General features: G+C 45.5%; 1 protein-coding gene across 11 annotated transcripts in view; it reads left to right on the forward strand.

The window, feature by feature from the left end:
• Positions 1 to 26,928, forward strand: part of LOC144306403 (uncharacterized) — a 119,130-nt gene that overhangs the window by 49,100 nt on the left and 43,102 nt on the right. The window contains exons 1-2 of one of the 11 annotated variants that reach the window (XR_013373488.1): positions 80 to 780; positions 26,246 to 26,431. The exons of 6 other annotated variants lie outside the window; for them this stretch is intronic. The gene's annotated coding sequence lies outside the window, so the exon portion shown is untranslated. 4 more of the 11 variants (XR_013373493.1, XR_013373487.1, XR_013373489.1 and 1 more) reach the window with 4 other exon arrangements.

Here is a 26,928-nt window from a genome sequence, read left to right on the forward strand (position 1 = left end):
TGGGTACTGCTCAGACTTCCTAGTTGTACTATTTATTTTGCTTCTTTGGACACTTCTGAAAGTCTTATCTAAGGTAATGCCAAAGAATCGGTAGACATCACTGCCTTGAAGAAGTCTTAGGGTCTTGGGAGAGTCAAGGGCTCCTGCGCGCTGAGCACATCCGCGGTGTAAATGAACCCCAGCACCTCTGCAGTCCTCTTTCCTAGGAGATCGGGGGCTCTTTGTGGTCATTCAGCTCTCTGTTCCTGTTTGCTGGACATCCAAGTGGACTCGGGGGTCAGCCCAGTTTTCCCATCAGGGCAGTAGTTACTTATGTGACTAAATCTCCACTAAAAAGCATTGATTCATATTTTCTCTTCTTTTTTTCTTTTTTGGAACCAGATTCATTAACTCAGCAGCACTGAACAGTTTTTGCTGCTGTGCGTCAGGCATTCTGCTAGTGCTAGCGTACAGTGGTGGAGAAAGTAAGCACAGTCCCTGGTCTCTGGGGCTCCCAGGCCAGCAGGGCAGACCGACACACATGCATTTGCTCACACCTGCCCACCACACAGGTGGGGCAATGGGCACAAGACCACAAAACGAGGGGCTGGGCTGGGGCTGAGACTGCGGGTGTGACTTGGCTCCAAGGGCCGTTTGTCCAGACTGGATGACTCAGGCAGTCAGGCCAGAGAGGCCGAAGGAAGCAAGGAGGAGGCTGAGGGAGGAAATGCTTCAGAGAAGAGGAAATATGCACAATGTCCTTTGCGCGTCCCACGTGGCAAGATGAAACTTCTGGCTCAGGTAGCTTTCTTTCCCATTATTCTCAGTTTCACCTGACTCATTCTGTTCCCCATCCCAAAGAGTTTAACCTTGTCTCTATTTTCTGTACGTGCACACAGGCACAGAAATATGCATGTGAACACACACACACACACACACACACACACACACACACAGCACCATGGTCTCTGCTCCAGCTTCCAGAATGTCTGATTCAGGGAGGGCGTGGGCTCACTTGCCTTTCTGATCTCAACTGCTGCTTTCGGGGCAGCTGCCCTGCAGCCTCTAGCCAGTGAAGTTTTGTTCCTACTGAGACAGTAGACACTAAAAAAATAGAGGCAAGCGAAGCATGGAGTTCAAGCGAAGAGGAGGAAGAGAGAGAGCTACACTGTTTTGACGTGGTAGGTATGCAACCAAGTACTTTGCTAGCGATTACCTGGAAAAAAAAAACAACAAAATCTGCCCTGCCTGATGGTTGCATTCTATTTTTCAGCGGGCCGGGTTGGTCTAACAAGTGAAACGATCGTAAAAGCTGAAATGGAAAGTGTCGATTTCCTTATTTTCCAGATTTCACAACTCAGGCAGAAGAGGAGTTAAATTGTAGTAGTGCAAGGAAGTAGCAGAGCAAAAGTCACTGTGCTATTTCTTGGAACTATTTCTGCCTAACCAGTTATCATTTCTCAAGCCCTCTGAAAGCGTGCCAGCAGCTGTCTGCATAAGTAGCGACAGGCTGAGCAGCCAGCACTGGGTGTTCTAGTGTTTGAGCGTAATGCTGAGCAGCTTTTACAGTTATCTCTTTAATTGGCCTCTTATTTGCTTTTATTTCAAGCAGTGCCTTTTGGTGGAAAGTGCACTGAACCACGAGTCAGAATATCTGGGGTCTCGTCTTAACCAGGCCACCGCGAACTACTGCCTTCGGGAGGTATCGGATTCTTTGCCCAAGAGAGGAAAAGCAACTAATAGCAGAACTCTTTCAAGGTTCTTTCTACTTCCAAGAGCCCTTCTTGTAGGTTAGGGGCTGGCAAACGGGAGCCCACTGCCTGTTTGTGTTCCACCCGTCAACTGAGTGTGGTTTTTACATTTTTAATGGTTGAACGAATCAAAAGGAGAATAATATTCTGTGAGCTGTGAAGATGGTCTGACTTCGAATTTGGTGTCCAGAAATAAAGTCTTCTTGGCACACGGACATATTCACTTGTGTCTGGTCCACGAGTGCTTTTGTACCGTGGTAGTAGATGAGCGATTGCAACAGAGCTCTTGGGGCTCTCAATGCCTACGATGTTTACCCTCTGGTCGTTTACTGGAAAAGTTCGCTGGTACCTGTTGACCACCGAACAAACATATACTCTTATTTTTTGTGTTCATGAAAACATTAATATCTCCATGACTTACTGTGAGAAGTAAATGAGATAATGGGTGTATATTGAGAAAGGATGTCACGTACATAAATACTCAGCTCCTGGGGGTGCTGGATGGAGAAAGAAGAAACCCTTATTAATAGTTTGTACAAAAACAAGTTATATTTTTATTCAGCAGGGTTGAAAGTGTACAGGATTGCAGGTGTGTGAAATGTGTACATCTAGAAGGAAAAATAACAGCTTACATGCTAGGTTGATATGATTCTAGATGAGGTTGTGTATATGTGTGTGCTTCAATGATTTAAACTGCTATAACTCCCATTTTAAAAAAAACAAAGGGGTGCCTGGGTGGCTCAGTCATTTAAGCGACAGATTCTTGATTTTGGCTCAAGTTGTGATTTTAGGGTCCTGAGATGGAGCCTGGCATTGGGCCTCACACTCAGCACAGAGTCTGCTTGACATTCTCTCTGCCCCTACCCCCTGCACACTCTCTTTCTTTCTCAAATAAAGAAATGAATCTTTAAAAAAAAATGAAATAAATAAGAAAAAGGAGAAAATAAAATAAATAAGAAAAATAAATTTATTTTTTAAAATTTATTTATTTATTCATGAGACAGAGAGAGGCAGAGACACAGGCAGAGGGAGAAGCAGGCTCCACGCAAGGAGCCCGACGTGGGACTCGATCCAGGTCTCCAGGATCATGCTCTGGGCCCAAGGCAGGCACCAAACTGCCGAGCCACCCAGGGATCCCAGAAAAATAAATTTTAAAAATGTGAAAAAGTATCCACTCATCTTTATTCCTTTTTTTTTCATTTTTTTCATCTTTATTCCAATACTAACATCTAAAAAAATTTTTTGAATTTCCAAAGTGAATGTTGAACTTTAATGGATGAGATCTAGTTGTCTGTATATTCCATACTAAGTTGTCTGCAGGCAATGTTGTCAGAAACAACTGAAAGACATAGAGCCAAGTGATGGAAACAATATGTAATTTAAGAAAAATTACAACAGACATGATTTTGGGTTTTGTTACAATAATATTCGAATATTCCTTCACCTGTTAAATAGTTCATCTTTTACTTAAGTGTTTAGCAAGAAAGCAAAATTCTACTTGTTTAAAATTTAACTTATTCAGAAAGCTGGGAGGAAAAATGAGCATTTTAAATGGGATTGGGTCAATGTCAGGTTTGGTAAAAGACACAAAGATCAAAGTTTATCCTGAGAGGTTCAGAGCTTCAGTGTGCCAAAGAATAACCCAGAGACAGCAGAACTTGGATTTCACATCCTATTTTCCAAAGTCACTGTCTAGTAGGGAGCTTCCGGATGCACTCAGCTAGTTTGTGTCTTTGGTATTTAAGTAGCAATGTCCTTTCTCTACGAAAGCAACCAGTAGTTTGGTTGAAGGGTTAGAGTTCTCTGCGGACACAGCCTCACTGTGAGCTGTGCACAAACTTCACACTGAATGTAGGGTTGCTCCTCTGTCTTCTCTGAGATGCACAATGATCTGGACAATAAAATTTCAGGAGGCTAGGGCATCAATTCCTGGAATGGCCATGTGGCTTCTCTTGGTATTAGTAGTGGGGCCTTGGACAAGCCACTTAATCCCACTGAGTCTTGACTTCTTCACCTCAAAGGGGAATGACAGTAGAATTCACTTCACGGATTTGTGAATACGAATGAAGAAAATCCATGTAAAAGGGTTAACATGAAGCACCTGGTGTGTAATGAATGAATGTTAGCTATCCTTGTTAGCATGGGTGGTCAGGTAGCTAAAAAAACAATGAAACAAATAGTTCTTGGTGGTGGGGGTTCAAGCAAATGTCTTTCCATTTCCTACAAGCCCTGGGTCATGTGATAAATGTAGACTGGCTCACTGGTTTGTAAAGGATGAAAATGTCTGGCAGGATTTATTAGCAACTTTAAGTCTGTAGAATGCCTTAGGCGCAAGTTCTTTAGCACTCGATAAGTGATTTTTTTTTTTTTTTACATTAATATCCATCCAACAAAATGATGAAGAACATGCTGGTCATTGGATGTGTCAGGAATGGTCAATAAACAATGACAAAGGGTCTTTTACTTTCTCACCATAAACACTGCTGCTCCTTCTCACCATCTTCCTTGATAAACACCATCTGGAGGGAACTTTCGCCCAAGAGTCAATTCACTGCCATGATGGAGGATGAAGTCGGTGGCTGCTGGAATTTATCATTGCCCCCTCTTTTTTTTTTTAAAGAATGGTAACTGATGGGGTTCCCTGGTTTTGGACCCTGGATGGTAGTGGCTCCCTTCCTGACTTGGGAGACAACTTTGGGTAATGATTTATTTTTTTCTTTAACTCTATCATCTCAGCCTCTTATTTTTGCATAAAGGAGTGGCTGAGCTGGTCTTGAGGGAGTTGAGGGGGATGCGGTGAGGAGGAAAGGGACTCGAGGGCAGTTGAGTGTGAAAGTAGCCAATGGGGGAGGTGAGAGGAGGATTTAAAGAGTGTGTTGTATGTAACAAATGGACACTCCTTCTTTAGTGTTTTTATGGGAAATAGCAGTAAAGAACTCAATATATTTTTGGATGTTGAACTAGTGTTTAATTGAATGCTACACTGGCCCAAGACGGGGCCACCATTTTCAGCTCCTAGCTTACCCCCTGTGTCTAGAACAGTGCCTGACATGTTGTAAGTGCTTAGTGAATATTGTTGAATGAACTACCACTGTCCTGGTTCTAGGTCTATATCTCATGAACCTCATGCCACAGATTTCCAAAAGTATACATTTAATTATAAACATCCTCTAAATCTCCTTTTTTATGAAATGAGCATGCTATTATAACTCTTCTCCTGACCTGTCCCTACCCTTCCCCCCTTATCCACCCTCACATCTACATTCCAGAAGCAGTTTCAGCGTCTTTAGAATTCATCTCTTTTAGAGTTTCCCAAGTCTGTCCTTATGCTTTCTGACCTATTTCCTCATTACTTGACAGGGGTGGTCATAACATTATAAGACTAAAATATGATATTTGGTCAGGGACCAAAGCATATATATATTCTTTGCGGCCCATTCAGTGTTCCTCTCCAAAAAGTCCCACAGGAAGATAGATGTGTGATAATAACCTGTGACCAAGCTGTGATATAGAAGGAACAGTAATCTAATATAGAAGAATGATGGCCCCAGGTCACCATCATTCAAGGAAAAGAAGAGCCAGAGGCACAGAGAGGTTGATCATCTGATTCCTGATACAAGCTTGGCCGTAGGGTTGTAGGGACATCCTCTTATACTTTGTGTGTATAAGGGAGGTGGAGGGAGGCTACTCTTTTACCCTGGACTTTTACTCCTGATCCTGACTCATTCAGTAGAGGAGAGGGGCAACTTTGTGTGCGTGTGTGTTTGTATGTGAGAATCCTTGAGCCCTCTTTAGAATTTGAGCTCACTATGCATGGGACATACCTGTGCCATAGTGGACGACCCCTTGTTGTGGGAGTGGGGGGTTGGGAGGGCTTTAAAGGAACCAGTGGCTTTGGGAATATTCATGTAAGAACCTAAGTCCCACCAGATGATCATCACAAATTCAAATATATTTTTAAAAGGTTTTATTTATATATGAGAGAGAGAGAGAGAGAGAGAGAGAGGCAGAGGGAGAAGCAGGCTCCATGCAGGGAGCCTGATGCAGGATTCGATCCCAGGACTCTGGGATCATGCCCCGAGCCAAAGGCAGCTGCTAAACTGCTGAGCTACCCAGGCATCCCAAATTCAAATGTATTTAATTGAGTAAACACACATTGTGCTCCTACTGTGTTCCAAGTGCTAGGGCTAAAAAGATGAACAAGAAACAATCTATTGCCAAGTGTCCCTCAGCTCAGTGGGAGAATATAAAAATGTAATTAGTATCATAATGAAGTATGCAAAAGGTGTTGTGGGATGAAAGATGGGGGAGCAATCAATCTTTGGCCGTAAGCTAGAGAGGCTGGCCATTTGAGTTGAGCGATAAAGGATAGTTAGAAGGCTGTCACATGGCTGATGTGGGGGATGGGAGGGGAAGGACATTTCAGAGCAGAGAGAATAGTAATGAGCCAACACAGGGCCATGCAGAAATGCATGATCTTGTAGGCATAAACAGTAGTTCTGTGTGGTTGGGGGTTCTCTAGTGTAGAGTTCTGAGGAGAAAGGAGGTAGAGGAGAAAATGGAAGGACACATCTTATTCCAAGGCCAGTCTGTTGCAGGTTGGGTTTTCCAGATGCTGAGATGGATTTTGTGAGCATGAAATTTCTCAGCCATCAGGGCTAATGAAGGAGGGAAGAGACAGGATTGGCCAGAGGGAGAAGTTGAATCCCAGCATACCCACTATACCCTAGTGGGAACCCTTGTCCACTGCCTAGCTCTGAGCATCAATGGAAGAGTGAACCATTTAATAGCATACTTAGGAAGTCAGCCCCTGCCAGCCCACTTATCTACTTGAAATTCTCAAAAAAAAAAAAAAAAGAAGTTCTCAGAGGGCCCTAGTTGGGGTAGTGGCATCCAGTGATGGGTTGGCTATTATTAACTCCTCAGTGTTAGTGAACACAGATGCTACACCTAGACCAAGACCCAATTGTGATCAAGAGATCCACCTTGTAAAATCTAAAAGCCAGTTCATAGCTTAATGTGCTATAATTACTGACCGGAAGCTGTGGGTTTGCTGTTAATACCTTGAGGGCAAGCTTTTCTATGAAGATAGAAGTCAGCACCCACACCCTCTCAACTTGGTTGTGAACATATCTTTGAACTCCATGCTTCTTTCCCTCTGATGAATGATGCAAGAGGCTGTCATACTTGACATTGCCAATGACCTTTTATTTTTATTTTATTTTTAAAAAATATTTTGTTTATTTATTCATGAGAGACACAGAGAGAGAGAGGCAGAGACACAGGCAGAGGGAGAAGCAGGCTCCATGCAGGGAGCCTGACACGGGACTCGATCCCAGGTCTCCAGGATCACGCTCTGGGCTGAAGGCGGTGTTAAACCACTGAGCCACCAGGGCTGCCCCCAGTGACCTTTTAGAAGGTCGGAGAGGACCTTTAAAGAAGATACCAGGGTATATTCTAGCTCCAGGATGAGCCCACTATAAAGGCAAAACTTGACTGAGGGCTCTTTGTTTTGTAGGCTGGGTAAGGCTGAAGAATGACAGGGAGAGCAGAGCACAGTTGTGGTCCATTTGTCTTATTCTTGGGTCCTCCAAAGACTCATTCTTATTTTTAACATCACACTGTCTTGGTTTAAATCCTGGTGCAATCACTTCAAGGTGTGTGCCTTTGATCAAGCTACTAAACTTCTCTGTGCTGCAATTTCCTCATATTTAAAATGGGAATATGGGGCAGCCTGGGTGGCTCAGTGGTTTAGCACCGCCTTTGGCCCAGGGCGTGATCCCGGAGACCCGGGATCGAGTCCCACGTCAGGCTCCCTGCATGGAACCTGCTTCTCCCTCTGCCTGTGTCTCCGCCTCTCTCTCTCTCTCAAGAATAAATAAATAAAATCTTTAAAAAAATAAAATAAAATGGGAATAATAGGGACACCTGGGTGGCTCAGTGGTTGAGTGTCTGCCTTTGGCTCAGGTCATAATCCTAGGGTCCTGGGATTGAGTCTTGCAGCGGGCTCCCCGCACGGAGCCTGCTTCTCTCTCTGCCTATGTCTCTGCCTCTCTCTCTCTCTGTGTCTCTCATGAATAAATAAAAAAAGTCTTTAAAAAATGGGAATAATAAAGACAGTAACCACATAGGGTCATGGAAATCATTACGAAGATTAAGTGCCTAATGAGACAGAAGTGCTTAGAACAATGTCTAATGTATAGTAAATATTCTATAAAAGCTAGCTCTTACTATGATTATTTAAAAACCACTTAAAACATATACCCAAAACTTTAAAACCCTAGAGACTTTTGAAAAAGAATAAAAGAGCACAATGATGGGAATGGGCATGACACTTCCTTTACATAACTAATATTTTTGTGATAAATATCTGGTGCCACATAACTATGTGAAGACGTGGGGTAACCTGAATAAACAAGATATAGTTTCTGGCCCTGAGGATTCGGAGTTTAGTGCAGGACTTGGAAACTTAAGTAAAATATAATACGGCATCCTATGTGCTTTATTAGAAGTATATAAAGAAGGTCATGGGAAGTGGCCAAGGCTCTGGAGAAGGAAGTGTCAAGGGGTGAGGAGGAACTCATTGGGTGCAGGTGCTCTGGGAGGAGGGTTTTGCCTGTAGAGGTTGCCACAGAATAAAAGTGTGAAGATGTGGAGGGGCTCGATGCTCTATTTTTGGGGAGAGCTGGGTGCAGCCAGAGCAGGGAGAGATGATGGCATAGGTGAGCTGGTGCCGGGCTGTCCAGAGTCTTGAACTACCAAGCAAGGGATTTGAACTTCATTCTGACAGAAAGTACAGTGGCATGATGTGATCAAAATCTGTGTCTCAGAAGCCTTGTCTGGCTTTGCAGCAGTCCAGAATCCTTTTTAGTTCCTCCTTACATCCTTTGTGCTTCCAGTGAGCTAGCTCTGAGGACCAGCAAGGCTAGCTTCACTTGTGAGCTCATCAGCAATGCAGCATCTCAGTTCCCACCTCAGAGACCCCCCCAGATTGCCAGACCATTACTGTCTGGGCTACACTGCATATTTAGGTTCAGAGTATTTGCCTTACAAATGCAACCCTCTTCCCCATTGTGTTGCTGGAAAGCTGAGCTCCATGAGCAAGAAGAGCAAAGGGTACTGGGGCTTTGGGGCTGAGGATTGCTCAGTTGAAGTGTTTTCTGAAAGGCTGTCGTTCCTGTAATGCTGCTAGGGCTGCTCATCCGTGTCTGTATCCCATGGCTTTCCTCAGTCAGGTTATTTATATTTAGCAGCCAGGACACAGATGTGTTTCAAGATGTTTCTGCTCATCAAGTGCTTAAAAATTGTCTTTACCAGATTTTCATGTCCAGCCTTTGGAAGTTATAATCTGTTCTCATAGTTCTCTGTCCTATCAGGCTTTCTCTAATATTATGTTAACATCCCCAGTTGTGACCTTTATTTTCCAAATTTCTCTACCAGCTTCTAGAAGTTTCTAAAGTTGCCTGGGGGTCTCATTTTCTGCGGGTATCTTTTCAAACATTATTTAACCTACCAGCATCCCTTCAGTTCATGAACAGCATGAAAAGGAAGCTTTCCCTCTTTTCCAGGATGTATTGGCCTCAAAGAAACAAGAATGAGGATCTGGGGGAGAAGGAACAGCCACATCCTGATGCTGCCTTTCACTGGCTCAAATCCAAGGCAAATGCATATGAGCTGAACATTGCATCGCCCCAAATAGATGAGCCTCTAGGCATCAAAGACTTTTTATAAAAGCTGAAAGTATATCTTTTCAGCTCTGCTCCTGTATTTTTTTCAAGCTACTATAGAACTGGTATGATATTTCAAAGTATAGCAAAAACCAGAGAAATTCTGAGAGAATTATTGTTTTCCTTTCAACTTCCTATGGTAACTGGAAAAAAAAAATCTGCAAAGCTGCCTGGGTGTATCTTACTGAATCAATCCCAGAACCAGATAGCCCATCACAGAACATCTGAGTTCGACATTCTGTTCTCACAGAATGAATGCTCTACTAAGCAGTTAATCAGCCCTTCATTCCTACTCAGGGAAGGGAAGAGAGACAAAGGAAGCTGGGGGTGAGTGGGTGGGGAAGAGCAGAGCTTTCTTACTTCATATATCAAGGGTAAATCTGAAAGCGACGCTATGAGGACCTCTTCCAACAAAGGCATCCTACCGAATACAAAGACATAAAAATAAACAGAAAGGGATTTGAGTCTTATCATATGGCATGGTGGTTAGACCAAGTTCACTCAGCCTTGGCATTGTTTGTGCACGGCATTGTAGGGTGTCTAGCATCATCCCCGGGCTCTCCTCACTAGACGCATTCCCTTGGTCTTGATAACCAAAACTGTCTATAGACATTCCACATGTCCCCTCGGGGGTAACACCACCCCTGGTCAAGAACAACTAGGTTAAAGAAAGGGCTAAGTGGATTCACGGCCCAGCTTTGCCACCTACTAGCTCCATGATCTTGGATAAGTCTCTTAGTCTCTTGAGCTCAATTTCTCCATCTGTAAAAATAGGGCTACCTCACAGGATTACTATAGGATTAAATACTTAAATATGCATTATCTAGCACATAGTACATGTTCAATAAACATCACCTATTTTTGCGATGATAATCATACCCTCTCACCTGAGGTAAAATACTGTAGCCAATAAACTGGAACAACTCAGCAATAAGAAGATTAAGGACACAGACCACATTTTAGATGATCACATGGGGAAACGTTCTGCTGTAGTGAACAAAAGCATTGATTCGCCCTACATTCATGCTCAGCTAAAAGAAAAGCACTACACACATCGGATTAGCAGAGAAGCTCTGGAAATTCTGAAGGACTCAAACAGTGTTAATAGGGGTGCCGGATTTAACCTTGGAAATCTGGAAAACAACAGGGCACAGTGTAAACAGAGTAAAAAAAGAACAGAGGGCCTTTTAGAAGAGCTGCAAGGCTTAAACAAAATCCTCCCTCCCTGTACAACACCCACTGTCTCACTTAAGCACCTCACTTAGAAAAGTCCCTTTGAGGTCTGAAGTAACCAGCCGTCCTTGCCGAAGAACATAGCGCCTCCTCCCTCCACTCTAACTTGCCCGTGGTTGCTGACGATGGAAGGCGAAGCATCTGGTGTTCTCTGAGATGCTGAGCCAGGAACTCTAGGCAGAGCCTGGGGCTGGGGGTGGGGTGGGGGACGGGGAATGCCAAAGAAGAGAGTTAAAACTGACTGAAGAACCACCAGCTTTTGATGGATTTTATTATGGATGCATAAATCAAGCAAGATGTGAACTTTAAATGGATTGCAACATGTTACCTTATCACTGTGTTCTCTGATTAATTTCTGGTCTGATCTTATCTTGTGTTTCCCAAGATGCTTCTGAAGGCTTTCATGTCCACAGCCTAAATCACACTTTCTTTTCTCCTGCCACTATTCCGTGTTCCCGGAGCGCACGGAGATGGGGAACCGTTTTATGTAGCACAAATTGGTGCTTTGGGGACCTCTCCCTTGCCTGTAGCAAATTCCTCAGGGTGTGAAAGAAAAATCTGACTCTACGGAGTTCCTTTTGGCTTTTATCATATAACTTTAATCTCTGCAATCATTTCAAGGCCTTGGTTTATTTTGATGTGTTAATTCATTCACTTTTTTCACCTTATATCTAATTTTATCCTTTATTTAAGTCTTAAAATTTCAATATCACCTTGAGTGCTATCAGGGTTTTCTTCATGCCAAAGGCTCAAAAATACTGATCTAGTTATGTAGCTTTATCTGGCTCTAATTTTTTTTTCCCTTGAGGTACTGTTATTAGTCAGGATCCTGATAGAAAGAAGATGGCTGAATTGAACAGAATATTAATGAAGCACTTTGGGCAGAGTTAGAGGAACCAACCCAGGATGGCAAGGCACCTGGGACCAAGAACAGTGAGGAGCCATGAGCTCCCTGAGGGCTAAGGGGCAATGAGGGGTGGGGATAGAATTGTCAGAGCCAGAGGAGGCTTCAACAGGAGGGTAGCCACATGGGGATAGAGCCACCAACAGCTCTTTGGGAAGACATGAAGGACCAGGGAGACTAAGAACCCCAACCATCTCTTCTCCCAGTTTTTGGTTTCCTAGTGGTGCCCCTGATTGACCAATCTGGATGATCTGGTCCGGAGAGGTTATCTTCCCTGTCACAGAGGAGGGCAGAGAATAGATCTGGATTGAGGTGGGAATAAGGCACAAACAATAACTAACATCAGCCTCTTCTTTCCTTTTGGCTGTTGAAATGCTCATTAGATTATCAATAGATGAGCGATTCTCAGTAGATTATCAATGGTGATGAATACACACGAATGCATGCCAGTTCTATTCTTGTTATGATGAAATCAATTTCTGCTCTTCTGGAGATCTGTATATAGTTTTTTTTTTCTTTGTTTGTTTTAGGAAACTTCTCTTTCTTGATCAGTTTTGTAGCCCTGTACAGAGTGGACCACTGTCTTTAAAAGTCTTGATGCCTGTATAAAGCACATATTAGAAATGTTAATTCTCAGCCCCTACTCTACATCTACTGAACCAGAAACTCTGGGGTGGGGCCCATCAGTCTGTGGTAACAAGCCCTGTGGGGAGTCTGACGCATGCTCAGGTTTAAGGAGCACAGGGCAAGATGTTGTGCAGAACATCTCCGATGCTTCTCTCACACCACACCTTTTTGTTCTAGGTGTTGCTGTGGCAACCAGCAGTGCATAGGTGTAGCCTGACCACACCTCACTTCAGCTGCACGGCAGAGATATCTTCTCTGCCTCTGGGCTTCTCTTCCTCGGCAGTGTGGAATAACTGGGGGAGCCTGCTCAGCTCTTCTTGGGCATGTGCTAACCTGGAAATGCTAAGGAGTTCATTAGTAGTCCCGGGGCAGCCTTGGACCAATGGGGGTCGGGAAGCCCGTGGATATATTGCTCTCCCATGTTCTTGGGGTGAAGATACCTTCTACATGGCTCCTAAGTAGTTTCCACCGGGACTGAGTTCCATTTGCCCAAAGTACTAACAAGCTCAGTAATACACCTTTGGGTTAGCTTTCCCTCTTCTCAATCACTTTCTAAAATAAACCACCTGCATGCAAACCCTTGTCTCAGGCTCTGCTTCTGGGAAGAATCCAAGCTAAGACAAATTTCCTTTCCTTGTCCTTTATCAATATTTTACTCCCCTTTAAGGGCAAATTCAATGTCATCTATTGCTCATTGACCTCTGTCTTCTCAGAGTCTGATGCTCCCTTGGTTTGCTTCCCTACGGCTTATTTTTTTTACTATCACAGCAGTGGTTGTAATCTGTCTGGCAATATGGTTTTTCTGTAGCTCTCTGTCTCCCCAGTGAGACTAGTGTTCTTGAGGTCAGGGACAGTGCCTATTCATTCAAGGAATACTCCTCCACCCACCCTTGTCCTGGCGGGGTTTTGGATAGTGCTGAGCACAATAAATGTTTGTTGAATTTAATAGAATGTCAGAGTCCTGTCTGATGGCTTTTAAAGTCACATTGTAATATTCTCAGTGTGTCTGACTTTGGATAGCATTCTCCTTTATTGTTACAGTCTTGAAGTTACCAGGCCTTCTCTTTTAGCTATTTTCAATCTGATCGCTGCTCAAAAGTGAAGTCCGATTGATTGTAACTCTTCAGTACAGATTGATTATAACTCTCCAGGACAGCCAAGGCACACTTCACCCACATGTAACCTGTGAAGTTGCACAGGGTCCTGTGTGTAGAAGGGTCCCACGCTTGGATGGTGCTTGGCTCTCGAACTTGTCAATAATTTTCTCTTTGTAGTTGTGTTCTGTTAGTGAAGGCCAAGGACACTGGAATACACATGTGAGCAGAGGAGATACATGTAATATGCATGTCTGCCCTTCCCTGCTTCCCTCTTCATGTGTAGCTGTTCATGATGCCCTATGAGTACAGAATCCCAGCCGACCCATGACACATGGGAATCTAGCAACACTTAAAATGAGTACAAGGCAAGTGTGTTATGTCCATGACTAAGTGAAATGAGAAGGAGAAGTAAGTAAGGAGAGGAAGTGGGGAAAAGGGGAGAGAGGCCATGTTTTCCAGGTAGAACTGGAACGTGCTCCCAATGCAGAAAGAAGGCAGTGCTGTTCCAAGAAACACCAGTGACCAGGAAACTCTATCATTTCCTGTCTCACTCATGTCACTTCCCTGTGTTAGCTCACCCTTTGGCTGAAGATGATGATGGAGAATAGGGAAAGCTAGGGTAACCCAAGAGCTCCTTTCTCATTTGTTCTTCCTTTCTTTTAAATAAGCTGAAGATAGTGTTGATAGACTGTGCACATAACAAGAGGTGCAATAAACACAGTTTGGCTCATTTTACTCAGAGTTTCCATTGTTTCAATAGGAATAAAAGGCATATGTGAGCTATATGGTATTGTAAAATGCCAATTATACAATTTCAGTGATTTTGTATCCCAGTTGAATGTTACATCTGCATGTAAAAGGATCACTGTACCAGATAAAGATGAATAGGAAGATTTCAATATATTCATACATGGGGACGCCTGGGTGGCTCAGTCGGTTGAGCATCTGACTCTTGATTTTGGCTCAGGTCATGATCTCAGGGTCATGAGATCGAGTCTATGTTGGACTCCGTGCTGTGCATGGAGCCTGGTTGGGATTCTTCATCTCCCTCTGCCCCTTCCTCTCCCCCCCCCCCCCCGTATGCGTGCTCACATGCTCTCTCTCTCTCAAAAAACATACATACATACATACATATATACATACATAGACATATCCGTACATGAAAAGAAATATTAATTTAATAAAAAATACACTAAAAAGTTCTGTGTAATGAGCCACCCTTTATGTGTGTGTTTTAAGCATGTAAAACGAAATGCTTTAATGAGTAAGAAGAAATATGAGTAAGGTGAGCTGCTTCTATTCCCAGTTAGAATGTGCCAGGCTTTGGGAATATAAAGATAAAAGCCATCGTCCTTGCCCAAGGACTTCACAGATTAGCAGGGGATTCAGACAATCAACTCAACAATCAGAGAAGAGGGTGGTGAGAGCTCTGGCCATCTAGCTGCGTGGGGGTCAGGAGCAAAGAGCTCAGGCATCTCAGTGGGAGTCTGGATGCTGGCTCACATACCCCTGTCCATTGGCCACCCTCTACCATGGTGCTTGGCACACAGTAGGCAAGCAATCATCAGAGAAATGAATCTGACTCAGTGTAGTCTTTTGGGGGAGGTGATTTCTTACCTGGAGGTTCTGTAGCTGGGCTTGCAGACACCTCAGTTACTTCATTAATCTTCACACATCGTGATGAGGTTGTGGTTGAAGTTACCTAAGAGGCCAAGCTAAAACACAACTTCCAAGAGAGTTCCCTCTAGGAGGATGGTCTTTGTATCTAACGTCAGTAGGAAAAGGAAACATTGGCAGGATGCTTCCTGGCTTAGGTGTTATTCTTAGTCACAGGGACAGGGTTTAATTTTGCATTATTCATTTTATGGCTAAGAATTAGAAAAGTCTCTCTTACCCAGATACAATACTTTTCCCTTTCCTTACATTTCATAAATCCAACCATATCATCTATTCTTTTTGCCTATGTACTTCATATTTCCTTTCAAGACACTCCATAACCTTCATCCTTGATAGAAAGATTTGTTCAATAAGGCCCTCCTCAGGTGACTCCAAGAAGCCCTGGAAGATGACATGTGGTGATGACCGTCATTCACAGAGCTTTCAAAGCATTTCACCTGACCCACCTTATGGCTCTTCTGTATGGTGTCACCATGGTTCGTATATTAATTAGGCTGGGAGTTTCTTGAGAGTGCTCTGTGGTTGAAGTCACTCCTGGGACCCAGCACAGTGCCTGGACCATAGAAGGAGCACATTAAATGGGGTGGGTTACATGAATGATCTATGCCATCTGACTGTTCCCAAGCTTCTTTAATTGTCGTCTTTGAAGCCTCACCTCTTTATCTTATTTATTACTCTTTTTCTGACACTTTTTAATATAGAACATATGCACATTTGCACAGGCTCACCTTCCCTCCCCTTCTCCTTCATTTATGCACACTGGCTTTATATATGCACAACAAAACTTGACTGTAAGATTTCTTTGGGACACTCACACTTGTTGGGACGGTTCACAAAAACATAAAAAAAAAAAAAAATGATGGATGGCTTTGTCCTGGCCCTTGCACATTTTAGCACGATGGAATCTCTTGGTGGTATCTGATTTCAGAGCACACCTGTAGACCTAGTGACAGCCTGTACTTCTGAGTGGGTTTGGGAAAGCACTTATTTGTTATAAAGCTAAAATTAAACTACACGTTTTTACATGTTGTATAGCAGCAGCAGCAGCTGATGCAAAACTTTGTCAACACAGAACTTTTCACACGTCAGGTTCCAGCTTCAGTAAGTGGATTACCGAGTAAGGCTGGTGTTGGTTTTCAGCATTGAACATGAATGAACTAACTTGGGAAAACTCAAAGTCATGGCCCTTTATCTTTCTTTGAGTTAAAATCCTTTCATTTTAAGAGAATTTGGGTCACTTTTTTTTTTTTTCCACTTCTCTTTTTTGATACACTTCTGAGTTTCCTTGTTCCAGATAGGGCTCCCAGATCAAAGCAGAAACTGCCAAGTGCTGTGGCAGCAAGGCGACTGTCTTTCCCGGAGCAGTTGGGAAGCGCCCTGGTCTGGGATGTGAAAGGCTTTTCCCACCATCCTCCGGTCTGTGGTACTAAATGTAACAATCTTGGCTTCTTAGCTGCCAGCTCTGCTGCCCACGGGGTTGTACTGCTTGTGTGTCCCTTTGTCTGCTAGCTATGTCTCATTGCTTTCTTCACCGGCAAAACATCCTGCTCACAGTGAAAGGCCCCGGATGAGCCCCTGTGAAACTGCTCACCACACCAGGTTCTCCTCATTGCAACACTCCCATTGATAACAGGCCTCTGCACACAATTTCTCATCCAATCCACTTTTGGAGCACAGGACAAAGAAATCTCTCTCAGCTCTTACCATTACGAAGCAGCTATGGGTCTCAAAAATCAGATGGAAGCTAGAATGTAGGGCAAGATTGAAAAGAAAGTGCTAATTGAAAATGAAAGCTAAAAGTTAATTAGACCCTCACACCACGATTGGGATAAGTTTGATGCAGGAAAGCCATCGGTTGTAACATGACCTATATGCTGTTAGGATTTGCTGCTTTTATGATTATTACTGTATAACCCTTTAGATATTTAGAGATTATAAGGTATTTTTTATATACAAGATTGTTGATCTTTTTTTTTTAAAGATTTTATTTATTTATTCATGAGAGACACAGAGAAAGAGGCAGAGACATAGACAGAGGGAGAAGCAGGCTCCCTGCGGGGAGTCCGTTGTGGGACTCAATCCCAGGACCCCGGGGATCACACCCTGAGCCAACCGCTAAGCCACTCAGGTGCCCCGTGATTGTTGAGTTTTAATCCAAAGTAGGTATTGTCATCTTTTACAAGTGAGGAAATTGAAACTTGTAGAATTTACGATCCTGTGTAAGGACAGCCAGCTAGCAGATGGAAGAGCTGAGTCCGAGAGACTAAATCTAGGGATGTGTCGCACTCTTTTATTACGGAGGGAATGAGGGTATTTCCTGAGTTATCTTTTACAAAGCTGCTGACTGAAAAGGAGCCTAACGACACACACCGTGTGAGCATGTTAAAATGCACAAATCTGTTTTAAACTGCAAGCGGTAAGGCGGTGAGCCTCTTGGAATCTAGTGAGGGAGGATGACGCTAAGCAGTGAGGAGTATTTCCAGCACAGTCAAAGGAGACAGGCATTGTGTTTAGTGAACAAGAACATTCTGGTCACTAAAAAAGTATATTTTTCATTGGGGAAGAGAATGTTCATCACCCCCTAATGCAACTATCTAATGCATTCTAGCAGAAGAAGCAAGCTTCAGGGTCATTCAATCCCTTTTGCTTGGTCTGGTGAACTTGACAAACACTGTGGTTATTAATTCTGTTTCATTAGTACCCAGCAGCTGGAGAGGGGTAGGGTGCTCGGTATGTTGGATGACAAAATTGTAGTTGTTGGAAATGTTCGTCTTTTGCTTTACAAATAAGTCTCTGACTCCCAGGTTTGTAAATCAGCTTCTTATCTTGATGAACTTGGTTGGCATGACTCCATTCTCCAGCACCAACTGCCTCCTGGGTGAGCTCGCTTTGACTGAGTTTCTACAAGACCAAGCCCTTAAACCTATGAAGGTCCCACCAAGTGCAGCTTTCTGAGAGTCCCGGCTGTCTCTATCAGCTCACCTTCTTCATTACTGGGTATGACAATAAACCTGATTGGATGGTCCACCGAAACAGCATTCCTCACCAGCAGCGTCTTAGATTTTTTTTTTTTTAAAGGTTTGATTTATTTATTCATGAGAGACACAGAGAGAGAGGCAGAGTCACAGGCAGAGGGAGAAGCAGGCTCTCTGCGGGGAACCCGATGTGGGACTCGATCCTGGAACTCCAGGATCACGCCCTGAGCTGAAGGCAGAAGCTCAACCTCTAGCCACCCAGGTGTCCCTGCTTTGTGACTTCTGGGTTAGGGACAAAGGACAATTTCATCCTCCAAGCAGTAGCAGGAATCAAAGTATCATCTTTTCCAAGCCACAGTTCCCACAGGGTGGGCAAACTGACCCAGATGACACCTCTATCTTTCCGAGTTTACAAAACCCCAATCTTTTATTGGGGTTTTAACAGACCACAAGCAAACCTGCAACCTTTGCTTGGGGAAGGCTTTATCTTTATCATGTTGGACAGCCAACAAACTAGCCCTGAGCTCCAGAGGGAGACGATATCTCTGTCTTCCAAGGCTGTTCTCTATGCAGATATTGTGGAAAAGACTATCTGGAGCAGAGGTGGTCCCTGCCTCTGTCTGCGAGATGGGCAGAAACATGAGACCCTGGTGGAGAGTCACTGCCCCATGGCAGCTACCTTTGACTCCCATTTCACCTCTTCCTTTATTGATTCCTTTATTTCCCTCCTGAGTTTTACTTACCACTGCCTCTCCCAAATTCTTTCCGTTCATGGCAAGAAGACTATTTTGCCTCAGAAGAACGTTGATTGGAAGACTCTGATTTCTAGCAATACAGGATTCAGTGGGAAGTGTATTATGGATTATACAAAAACTAGAAGTTCTACAGGACAAAAGATGACAGAAAGTGAGGAAAAGTCGAGGGAGAGTCTTGGACGAAACTTTGCAACATTTTTAGTAGACCAAAGGCTAATCTCTAGACCATTGCTCCTATTCTCTCTCCACCAAAAAAGAAAAAAAAAAAACAAACAAAAAAACAAACAAACCACAAAAAACCAACCAACCAACCAACCAACCAACCAAACAAACAAACAATAAACAAAAACCCCCAACAGTCCAAGTGATAAAGGACAGAGACTCTGAATAAGGAATATAGTAATCGGGTAAATGCACATTCAGATAATGAGAGATCTTCAATATATTGGTAAAAATGTGGAAGACTGTTAATAGCCAGCATTGGGGACAGGGTTAGAAATAAACACTTTCACAGTGGCTGGAGATCATGTAAATTGACATCGCCTTTGGGGAGGCCACTTCTCAGTTGAATCTCATGACAGTGCTAATTTAATATAGTTTGTAATATAGCAAAATATTGGGAATAACAAAAATACTCATCAGTAGAGTGGCTAAATATGATTTATCCATATTATGGAATATAGGCATGCAGTTTGTAAGTAAATGAAGTAGAGGCTGTTTATTGATTTTAGAGGATTCCTAAGAAATACTGTTAATCAATAAAGTAAAGTTGCAGAACCACATGGTATGATCACGCAAATATATACTGATATATATCTGCATGTCTATCTATCTATATTTATGTGTATATGAATATAGAAAGGCACAGAAGGATACATGGGTAACTGCCAGTAGTCCTTATTTAAGGAAGGAGAATAAAATAGGGGATGGGAGGAGTCGGACATAAAGATTGACTTTTGATTTTAATTCATTATTCTCCAGTGTCAATTGTTTTAATAAACGTGTCATGATGCTGCTCATGCAATTAAAATGTAATAGTACAAATGGTACCGTAGTCAATAAGCTTGGTTAGTCTGTGCTAGTCATGTCATTACAAGCTTCTTAACCAGCAGCACGACTCTAGTTGAAAAAAACAAGTGGAATGTTAGAATTGCCATGGAGGAGGAAGAAGGAAGATTTTTCACGAACTCCTCCCATTTTGGCACAGCACCTGCTCTCTGGTTTTGTGTGTCCGGTGCAGAGCTTCCAAGTAGAAGGGAGAGAGAGAAACACGGCCTGGATTCAAGAGATCAAAGATGATTAGAGAGCTAGACATTAAGACATGGTGAGAGCAGAATGCCCTGATTCTATGGGCCACAGCGGACAAAGAAGAGATATTACAATATTAGGGACTCTCAGTGACCTGGGGAGTAAGGCATCCCAAAGCAGCTGCCACGGGGAATACCTACCACTGGTTCTCCAAGTGTGGTTCCCAGACAAGCAGCCTTATCACCCCCAGGGAACCTGGTAGACATGCAAATTATCCAGCCTCATCCCAGACCTACTGAATCTGAAACTCCACAGGCAGGGCCTCGCAATGTTTTGACAAGCTTTCCAGGGAATTTGAGTGTGTGCTAGAGTTTGACAACCACCGCTGTAGAGCAGCACCTCTCAGTATTTAGAATACTTGTGCATCGCCAGGGGAGCCGGTTAAGCGGCACATCCTAACTCAGCACGGATGGCTGGGGCCCGAGACTCTGCATTTCCCACAAGCTCCCCGCTGAGGCCGTGCTGCTGTGGCTCAGACCACATGAAGTAACCTGAGAAGGCAGATTGAGCGTGTATTCACCGACGGGAGGCTTCCCAAGGAAATAGGGAGGATACAGATGTCATCAGGAGTTTATTCCATTTTTATTTCAAGGCCGTGGGCGAGGCTAATGCTGCTTGCTTTGAAGGGCTTGTTGTCTGGGGCTCTGCGGATGCTTCCAGCAACAGTACTGTGATTGTGCCTCCTGAAAGCTCCAAACATTCGCTGCCACTCCTGACTTTTTTGTTAACAGTTCCTCTTTCCAGATGGAGAAGCTGAGGCTGGCCCACAGAGCTGTCTGGTTCCAAGGTCACAGAGACCTGGGACAGCCCGGGCTGGCGAAGGCCTCCTGACCCTGCTGGAGCTCTTTGCCCAGACCCCGGACGCCCGTCTCCCAGGCCCGTGGGAAGTGGTGACGGACCCCAGGGGGTTGACACGGCTGCAGCTCAGCAGGAAAACCCAGAGCGCCTCACTCTCCAGGCTGGCTGCTGAATCACAGGGAGCTTTAACATCCTTTCCGTCAGAAAGCATTTATTTAAAACCCCTTGGCTAACTCACAGGGTGAGCTGGCCTGTCACACACCGTCACATGGGATGGAAACTGGCAATTAAATTTAGCAACCCACCTCGGCAAATCCAGACCGAGATGTTTACAGGCCAGCCCGGGAGGAGCCAGGAGCCTTCACTCCTAAATCAAGAGGTTTCCAGAGAAAGTGAAGCAAGGCTCAGCGGGTTATGCTGAATTATGGGCACCTGTTCCCATCAATAACTCGATGGCGAGACTCAGAGGGCCGAGAATGCCTGTTCCGCACGCAGCCCGACGGACGGCTGTCCGGCCCATTGTCGAGCTGCATGTGGCTTGGCGGCGGGGAGATGCGACAAGGAGGTGTTTGCGACAAGGACAGCTTGTTTGTTTACCCACTCTGGGGGTCAGACAGCAATAACCAAAGAATAAATGTCATTTTCCCTACACGCTCCGAAGGAAAGCCCTGCAATTGCAATGTTGAGCAACTTAAGTAGACTTTTGGGGACGGCGCATAGCGGGGTGGGCACACTGAGGAGCGAGTTTTGCTGGTGTCCAGGGTGCCACCGTAATTATAGCCTGGATTCATTGGTGCAGCCCTGCCTGCAGTCCAGGAAGCTTTTCTGTTATAAGGCTCTACTTTCTGCAAAACCATTTGGGGTGAAAATGAGCACAAGTGGAATTTGTGTGTATTTCTGGACCCGGTGGCATGCGTTGGGGTGTCTGAACTAGAGGAGACGTCTCTCACTTTAGCAGAAGACTTGGCCAGAGCCCCCTGCTTTCGAGGGGCTGGAGGGTGACTGTCCGAGAGGGGCGAGTATAAGGCCTATGCACCAGCCGAACTCTAGCCACATCTTTTCCGACGCTCCGCGTGCCTGGGGAATGACACCTGCCCGGCTTCCGTAAGAGCTCGTCGTTGACAGGAGCCCAGATGTGCGGGTGGGGGGAAGAGGACCCTGGCAACCCTAAGGAAAGGTGGCGGGTGCCGCCCTCCATCTGTGTGAGAGCCTTCCACTGTGCAGGTGCAGGTAAACATGCCTGAGCTTCAGCACACCCACGTGAGTATCTGTTCTCCCACCTTACACAATAGCACCTTCCAGAAAAGGGAACCGGACTTCGAGTGTCATCAGCTGGGCCCTGCAGGGAAGAAAAGGCCGGCTGATAATGGGAGCCACCCCAGATTCGTGCGAGGGGGAGTGGCTTTTCATTCAAGCCACCCCAGTGAGTTTCCAGTCCGGGGGAGTGATGCTGGGAGGCATCGAAGCCTCCAGGGCTGGTAAAACCTAGCTCTGCGGAGCCAGTCTCCCTCACAGGCTGTAGTCAAGAGCCCGGGCAGCCCAGGTCCCTAAGCCATGTGTTCCTATCTCTCTTTTCCATCATAGCTCCCTTCCTTATCTCTGCTTTCTCTCTGCTTCTTTCTCTGACCTCCTTGGCCTCCCTGCCATGTGTTCCTCCTCTCCTTTTCAGACTTAATGGCAAAGAGTGTGGGTTCCTTTTTTTTTTTTTAAATATTTTATTTATTTATTCATGAGAGTCACAGAGAGAGAGAGAGAGAGAGAGAGAGAGAGACAGGCAGAGGGAGAAGCAGGCTCCATGCAGGGAGCCCAACGTGGGACTCGATCCCAGGTCTCCAGGATCACGCCCCGGGCCAGAGGCAGACGCCCAACCGCTGAGCCACCCAGGGATCCCCAAGAGCGTGGGTTCCTACAGATGTTCCTGAGCTGCCCTGGGGCCCCGGGGGCTTAAGGGGGAAGTGGTCCTCGATGGCTCAGTTCGAGCAGGTTTGGGCTGATGCTCACGGGGCCTTGAATATGATGCCAGCTTGACTCCCTGTGCCGGTTGCTGCATATTTTCAGAGCCCGGGGTTCTCTCTCTGTAAAGTGTGCATAAAAGTCCCTCCCCTTCCTTCACAAGGATGGTCTGAAGGACCAGTGAGATCAGGTATGAGTTCAGGACTCAGGAAGGGCACGGTGTGAATGCTGGGCATTGCCATCATCGTACGTTTCTGTGCACAATGGTTACCTTTCACGTTGCTTCAGCGGGCCTCCCTAGTCACGTCTTCCTCGTCCTGTAAAGCAGATTGCATCCTGAGAGTTGTGTTTGACTGAAGGTCACACAAGGTTGGGTGCCTCAGCTGAATCTAAACAAAGAGCAATTGAGTTCCTAACCTATGCTCAGCCCATTGGACCACAGTGACCTCTGCTCTCTGTACCTGGAAGGCCAGCCCTGGTGGAGGAAATAATGCTCCTGCTTCTCCAGGTGGGGTGGAAACCTGTTACACTGCCTCCTCCTCCCTCTGGCTGGGTTGAATCCAGCTCTGTTTGTGTCTGGCCCACATCTTACACCTGCTTAGCACAGCCTGCTCCTTGCTGAGAGAGAGCATGGGCAGAGGTGTCAGTCAGGGGGTGCTCGGTCTGGCAAGGGGAGAGCCAGAGGACACAAAATCTACATTGTGGGGTGGGGGCAGGCGTTCAGAATGATGGGCTGGCCTGGAAAGTGAACTTTACAGCTTAATTTCAAATGTTTCCATTCTGTCCAACTTTAACTCCATTCCTTTGCATTTGGGGCATCGAAAACAGAAATGCCAGATCAGAACAAAAAAAGTGAAAAAAAAAAAAAACCTCACAAAAAACAACTCCCCTCTGAGTCTGGGATGATTGCAACAGCCGTGGCTGGATTAACTGGTCTTTCGCCTGGATTCCCCTGCCCTGCTTTGGATTGCAACAGTCTGCCTTGCGAACTACATCTCCCAGGCTCCCTCGCTGCCTGGCTTCCAGCTGGATTCAGCCCAAGGGGGTTCAGGGAATGAGCATAAATCAGAGGGCTGGAGGGGGGGGGAAAGCTGGGGTGTTTCCCCCCATCTCACTCTGAGCCGGCCAGAGGCTCTAACAGCTGTGCTCTGCAGGCGCGCCTTTGTCGGACAGACCTTTCCTGAGGTTCCAGCTGCACCAGACTGCCCAGGCTTCGGGTGCTGATAGCAGTTCCTTTCCATACCTAGGGTGCATAGGATCTTCTGCTACTTCTGTCTGGGATTGGCTTTTCAGCTCTTCCAACACCTCTGTAACCACTGCCCCCACCTTACATTTCCTCTGTTAGTCTCCCTGGCTGGGCACTGTTTCCCTAACTGATCAACAGATGGCACCTCTGGAGGTGCCCGGTCCACTTTACAGGTGAGGGGCCTGGGACCCAGGGGAGCCAGGGGCCTGCCTGTAGAACCTGGATGAGAGGTAGCGCTGGAACCCAGCCTCCGTGCTCCCCCCACCAATGCCCACAAACACCTGTGCGTGAGCCTCCTCGCGCAGAGGGCCCCTAGGGTCTGAGCCCACAGAGGGTGCCACCATTTACTGGTAAGGAGAAACTCAGAATTAAAGCTGAAATTGCTAATTGCCCCAGAAACGAGCCCAGTACTCTAATCAGCCAGAAAGGACCTTCCTTTAAAGTTAACTGGGGGAAAAAAAACCAACAAAGGATAAAAACAGAAACTTGGTGTCAAGGTGTTAAAGAAAGAGATGGATCTTCTTATTTCTCTGTGCTATTTGCCTCTTTAGACTTTGAGGAGGAGCCGTGGGCTGGGGATCTTCTTTCGAAGAGAAGCAGAGGCTCCTCAATGCTTTTCTGGGAGGGCTGACACCGCTGGGTGGGTGGGTGGGGGGGACCCATGGCTCTGCCCAGAGCACCTTTCTCTTTGAGTGTAGTTGGCACACAATGTCCCATTAGTTTCAGGTACAATGAAGGGATTTGATAAGTTTATACTTTATGCCACCAGCAGTGTGGCTACCATCTGTCACCAGACAATGCAAGAACAGCATCATTGGCGATATTCCCCATGCTGCCTTTTATTCCCATGACTTGTCACTCCAAACTGGCCGCCTGTATCTCCCACCCCTTCCCTCACTTTGCCCATCCCGCCCACCGCTCCATGTCCAGAGCATCCTGCAAGGACCCCTTTGGGGCGTGTCTAGGAACCTGACCCCTGTCGCTACAGGCTCCCGCTCCCCACAGCCTGCATCTAAGCTGGGACACCACCAGCCTGGTCCGCATCAGACGCCAGCACCTGCTCCCCAAGGCAGCCCTTCCCAGGGCCCTCTGCGGTCAGCAGGGCCGGGAGCCCTGGAGGAGGCCCTCCCTGACAAGCCCTTTGACTCATGCATTATTCAGCGGGCCCTGGGCTGGCGCGGCTCCTGGGGAAGGTTCAGCTCCCGTGGCAGGGGCATATCCAAAGGGATTTGTGACACGGGAAGCTTCTCTTTTAACTTTATTTTTAACCGTTGTAAAATACACATCGCCAAAACTTTACCATCTTAACGGTCTCTGAGTGTAAAGTTCAGTGGCATTGAGTGCAGTCACGTGGTGTGGAGCTATCCCCACCCTCCAGCCCCAGAACTTCTTCATCTTTCCAAACTGGAGCTGCACCCATTCCCCTCACCCTCCCCGCCCTCTGGCCCCTGGCAGCCACTCTGCTGTGTTCTGTGTCCACGTACTTCACTTCCCCAAGGACCTCCTGCAAGTAGGCTCATGCAGCATTTGTCCTTTGTGACTGGCTTAGGTCTCTGAGCATAGTGTCCTCGAGTTTCATCCGTGTTGTCAGAAGTTCCTTCCTTTTTTGAGGCTGAAGAATATGCTACTGACTGTGTAGGCCACATTTTGTTTAACCACTCACCCACCGACGGCCCCTGGGGTGGCCTCCACCTATAAGCTACCGTGAATGATGCTGCTCTGAACACGGGGGCACAACTATCTGTTGGAGACCCCCCATTCAATTCTCTTGCGTTTCTACTCAGAAGTGAAGTTGCTGGATCACATGGTAGTTCTGGTTTTAGATTTTTGAGGAAACTCCATTTGGCTTCCCACAGCTGCGTTATTTTACATTTCCACCAACAGTGCACGAGGATTCCTTTGCTCCATATCCTTGCCAACACTAGCTTTTGTCTGTTTTGTTTTTTCCACACTGGCCATCCTAATGGGTATGAAGCATCTTTTACTTTAATAATTGATGTCTAAAAAAGGTGTTCTGTGTGTGAAATAAAAATTTCAACATCAGTTTCCCCCCTTCCCATCCACAGCGTCTTTGTTTCTAGAGATTACCACTGTTTCCACCCCGAAGAATGCTCTGGAGATGATTTATCCACAGATAAGCTTATGTATATATACTTTTTAAAAAACAAGAGCATAGATTACACATTAATTTATGTTACTTTTTTTTTTTTTTAAGCGAAACATGAAGGAGAGCCTGGGTGGCTCAGCGGTTGAGCATCTGCCTTCAGCTCAGGGCGTGATCCTGGGGTCCTGGGATCAAGTCCCACATCAGACTCCCTGCATGGAGCCTGCTTCTCCCTCTGCCTATGTCTCTGCCTCTCTCTGTGTCTCTCATAATAAATAAACTCTTAAAAAAATGGCATTTTTTCACATAATGTAACATTCCATAACTATAAGTGACAAAAGCTTTAAATCTATATAGGACGGTAAGACTGTAATTAGAGCCCTCATCCTTTCAACCTAGTACAGAAAGTTTGAACTTTCAGAAGATAACACATGCCCAGCAGGACTGGGGCAGCACCCTGTCATCAAATACATTAATATTTCTGCAGCAAAACATAAATCACACCAAGTGGGATAAAGCTTCTGAATAGCCATACGTTGGTCACAGGTTTTTGCCACCAAACAAGCTTGAAAAGCTTTCGGGTTTCATTGCTTGTTGAATTCCAGAATTGCAGATAAGAGATTGCAGGCTCGTAGTATTTGGGGAGTGCCAGATCCTGGGCTGGAAGCTTTTTTCATCTTATGTTTGCTACTCACGGTAACCTTATGAGATAGGAACTTTAGTGATGGGGAAACTGAGGCACAGAGACAGAAAGTGATTTGTCCAAGTGGGTGCCCCCGCTGAGATGGGAAGCC

This window comes from Canis aureus, chromosome 37, assembly GCF_053574225.1.
Source record: "Canis aureus isolate CA01 chromosome 37, VMU_Caureus_v.1.0, whole genome shotgun sequence".
Taxonomy (NCBI): domain Eukaryota; kingdom Metazoa; phylum Chordata; class Mammalia; order Carnivora; family Canidae; genus Canis; species Canis aureus.